Source organism: Phyllostomus hastatus, unplaced genomic scaffold (assembly GCF_019186645.2).
Source record: "Phyllostomus hastatus isolate PE091 unplaced genomic scaffold, TTU_PhHast_1.1 phas_contig_58, whole genome shotgun sequence".
NCBI lineage: Eukaryota > Metazoa > Chordata > Mammalia > Chiroptera > Phyllostomidae > Phyllostomus > Phyllostomus hastatus.
Genome location: NW_025333916.1, coordinates 2,580,359 through 2,584,497, shown reverse-complemented (window position 1 = coordinate 2,584,497; position 4,139 = coordinate 2,580,359). Strand labels below are relative to the sequence as shown.

The window sequence follows — 4,139 nt, the reverse complement described above, 5'->3', positions numbered from 1 at the left end:
GGAAAACATAGCAAGAACACAGACTGCCCTAAAGAACCCACACATATGCTCTGAGAAAAAGCCAGCATTTGCATTGCCAATCCATGTTGGCCGGAGGAGTGGCAACAACCAAGGAAGGAAGCCTGTTTGTGCATGAGGTGACCTTGCCATCTCTGCTGTTAAATTCACCACAGACAGGATAGGAACAAGAAGAGAAGGGGAGGGGAGCAAAAGAAATGGCTTCGCCCATACTCTAAGGTGTGAAATGGGAAGAGAGTGTGAAACCTCCTGCAGGAACAGGTAAGATGGGTCCCACTTAACTAGGAAGGACTGGGAGAAACAGGATTGCAGATTTAAACTCACTAGCCTGGGCTATCTTAATTATTGTCACTTATTAGATATGTCTATGACATGGCCCAAAATGAGAAAGAAACTCAAAGAATACTATGGAAGGAAATGACTGGGGGAAAAATTACAGTGTGGTGTATTTGTACCTCTTTGAGTTCAAGCAGTTTAAAGAATAATTTGCATTCTTAATTGAAATTTATAAAATAAAAGACTATTAAACATATTTTAAAACTTTATTCAATTAATTCCCACCATAAGAAAGACATGTTTGATAAGTCCTCTAAACCCAAAGTGTATTTTGAAGCTGCTTTAAGTTAATAATATTTTTACAAAACACTTTTTAAATTATATAATACTGATTCATCCAGTAACAATTTATTTAGTACTTACTATATACCAGCAACAGTTCTAGGTGATAGAATAGAGAAAGATAAAGTCTCCTTGACTTGCTGAAGTTTACATTTTATTAAGATAGTCAGACTATGGACAATATTTATAATATTCATATAAAGTCAGCTTTTTTACAAATGTGTATGAAGAAAAGTAAATTTTAATGAGATGCCAGAGGAAATCAGTGGAGGCACTGATGGAGTGATCAGAAAAATATACTCTGAGAAGTTAATATTGTAGCAAAAATTTTAATGTGGACAAGTTTGACAGGACGATGAAAGATTGCTGAATATCATGGCTGCTTGATCTGTACAAAATACTCTATATAAGTAGGTCTAGCTCTTTGGCTAGTTGGTAATTCTGATTTGTTTTAAAGTGAAGCTAATTTTCAAAGTATACAAAATCCCTCTATAGTTAGAAAAAAAAGAGTAGCTTTTATGATTCAGCTGGTGAACGGACAGCTATATGCAAAATATAGCACATTACATCAGACTGTGTGTTATTTTTGTTTCTATTTCATTCTTTCTTGGTTACCTGGGAAGACAAGTAAGTGGGCATTGAAAATCTATTTGTAAGAGTAAGATTAGATACAGAAAATCTTGAAAACTTATTCATTCATTCAACTAATATTTATTGAACACTTACTATATGTCAGAGCATGGGTTAACATTGGTTTTAATCAAAACTCTTGCAACTTCTCCTGGCACTTTTTTAAAGCAATTGGCGTAGTGTCTTGCACAATATAGAACCCCTATTAGAACTGAATGAATGAATGAGCAGAGAGAACAGTGGGTCTTTTATATCTTGCATGGAGTAAAATCAATAGAGATGGCACTGTTTCCTAAAGGGTATTTCCCTTTATCTATCTAATAAGTGTTTATTTAATTTATTGATAATATATTATATTTGTAATAGACCTTAGCCTACATACTACTTAATCTTTATTTTATTTAATAATTTAGATTTTATTTTAAAATGAAATGAAATTATTTTATTAATGGTAAAAGCATATGGGGTAAATAGAATTAACATGCTTAGAATAGGATAAAGATGTAATAACAGATGTTTATTATGCATTGTTGTATTATGTGCTCATGACATACTTGAATTTACCTAAGAGGAGAAATCTATTACAAAGCTTATAAAATAAGAGATAATCTTCATTGTCATTATAAAAATATAATATTAATTGAAGTTAATTTCAGAAAAAAGAGTTGAATTTACCAACATTCTGACAAAGCTGGAGCAATACAAAGAAATGTTAAAATGTGCCATATCTTCTGTAAAGGGGAGACAGAGGTCTTGTCTGGTTGTGTTTGAACTTCTCCTGAGAATCATGGTAATCCAGCCTTAACCACACAGCCCAGCCTGCATTGTAATTCTATTTTGGTAATTTTTCATTCTATTTGGTGACATCTGATATGAACCCTGCAATCTTTACTTTCATTCTTAGCAGACAGATCCTGAATTCTACCATTAGATCTCCCCTTATGTTCTGCTACTTATATACTGTCTCATTGTTCATCCTCCCTTTTCCCAACCATGAAAATCCTTTAGTCCTACTCATCATACATGGCTGTAAGAAACTTCAGGGTCCTTGTCCTACTCTTGGAAACGTCCATTCCAATCTCCCCTGTCAACATTTTAAAGTAGATTAGAAATAGTCAAATTCTTCCTCAGCATAGGAGGACACAGAACTCCAGGCCTGACAGGCAAAATTCATTTACCCCTCATGATTTCCTTTTAATGGGAGATGAGGTGGTGTTACTAAAAGAAAGTTCAACAGAGAAGACAACACTACCTCCTGTTGCTTAAAACTCTGCATCTGCCATCTCTTGATCTTGTACTTCTCTCTTCCTATCCTGACTGTATCTACACCTGACTTAACTGATACGCAGAACTGAATTCTAAGCAACAACTACTGCAAGAATAATGTGGCCAAAGATCAGGGAAGGAGAATAGTGTGTTCTTTGGAAACCACTTGGCTCCATTCACAGTAGCATAACAATGAATAATTAATGAACTGCCCTTTTATTCGTGAGGATAATAGCACTGGCCCAAGACTGGACATTACCTTTGAATTGCTTTTTGGAAGTGAGGAATGACTATACAGAATCTTCCCCAGCCCCTTGCTCATTCCCTTTTTATCAGCATGTTGCAGGTTGGCTGTATGAGTAAGTGAAGTCTGTGACCATATAGCACATCAAGACTATGGTTTTAAATGTAAAGGTGGTGTTAAGGGTGAGCAAACAAGCAAAGAAAGCTGAGAGAAAGTAGTTGAATAGAGCAGTCAAACAATATTAAAGTAGATTTGCTGCCAGAAGGAGGAAAAATGGATTATTAAAAGGAGTATTAACAACTATTAAAGCATAAGAATCTCATGCAAGGCTTGAAAATAAATGGTCACAACACAGAAATAATGATTGCATAGCTCTGATGGTCTCCAAGACTCTGTAATTTTACAACTATACATAAAAGTGGATTCTCAGGTAACAAAAAAAATTATTTTTAAAAGAATGGGGAAAGTGATACATCCCCCACAATCCCATGAGCCAAGCCGTCAGTCCTCCATCGCAACTGCTGGCAAGAGCTACACACAATTCAATGAGGGACCCTGTACAGGTTCTCCACCAAGGTCAAGAATGAGCTCCTATCCAACTATGACCCTCGGAAGGAAACAGAACTCCACAGCTAGATCAAGGGACTTATGGGTCTATTGGTCCAGACTCCCAGAAGCGTCTGAGGGATGGAATTATCCTGTGCACACTCATGAAGAAGCTGCAGCTGGGCTCATTCTCCAAGACAGACTGCTCTATGTGAAACTGGCACCAGTGAGAAAACCTCTCCAACTTCATCAAGGCCATGGACAGCTATGGTATGAACACCACAGACCTGTTCCAAGCCAATGACTTGTTCCAGAGTGGAAATTTGACACAGGTGCAGGTGCCTCTTCTGGCTCCATCAGGGAGGAACAAGACAAAGGCGAGACTCAGTGGCATGGTCATCAGCATCAAATACTCAGAGAAGCAGGAGTGAAGCGTCATAACACCACCGTGAAGGCAGGCCAATGTGTCATTGGACTCCAGATGGGCATCAACAAGTATGCCAGTCAGTCAGGCATGATAGTAAATGGCATGAGAAGATATCTATAGGACCCCAAGGACCATATTCTGTCACCCATGGACCACTCAACCATCAGTCTGCAAATGAGTGCCAACAAGTGTGCCAGCCATGTGGCATAACATGTCCAGCTCCCTGGACCTGGTAGCACATCTATAATACCAAGGGGGGGACCAACAAGTGTGACAACACCTCCATGTCTCTGCAAATGGGCTCCATGCAGGGCACCAACCAGAGTGGCCATAAGCTTTTTGCTGATATTTTGCTCCATACATATTTTGTATATGTATGGAGAAGTAAAT

The 4,139-nt window shown here is 37.7% G+C and overlaps 1 pseudogene; it reads left to right on the top strand.

Annotated features, from left to right (window-relative positions):
• The first annotated feature begins 3,233 nt into the window (after positions 1-3,233).
• LOC123824915 lies at positions 3,234-3,927 on the top strand (annotated as a pseudogene).
• The last annotated feature ends 212 nt before the right edge of the window (positions 3,928-4,139 follow it).